Here is a 407-nt window from a genome sequence, read left to right as displayed (position 1 = left end):
GCCCCCCCCCCCCCGGTGGGGTCTCTCGCACAGAGGGGTCCTCACCTCGGCACAGTGGGGTGCGCTGCTGGGCCGAGCCCCCTTTCCCGCCGCAGGGGCTGCGGGGGCGTGAAGAAATGTCTTTTTACCGGATGTAAAAAGAAATGAATGAATGAATGAACAAGCGCGAAAGGGGGGGGGGACCCGTCCCGCGGGTGAGCGAAGGGGTCCCTGGTGTAAAGGGGTTCCGGGGGGGCTGCGGGGACCCCTCCCTTCCCCCCCGCTATGGGGCTTAGCGCGGTGGGCCCGGAGCCGGGCGAGCGGCTCTGTCCGGTTACCGATGCCCGTTCGTCCCGGCTGGGGCTGGGGATGTGATAAGGAGCCGGAGCTCCACCTCCCCGTGGTGGCGGCGAGAGGCGGAGGCAGCG

Source organism: Calidris pugnax, unplaced genomic scaffold (genome assembly GCF_001431845.1).
Source record: "Calidris pugnax isolate Ruff unplaced genomic scaffold, ASM143184v1 scaffold228, whole genome shotgun sequence".
Classification (NCBI taxonomy): domain Eukaryota; kingdom Metazoa; phylum Chordata; class Aves; order Charadriiformes; family Scolopacidae; genus Calidris; species Calidris pugnax.
This window is presented reverse-complemented; position numbering follows the sequence as displayed.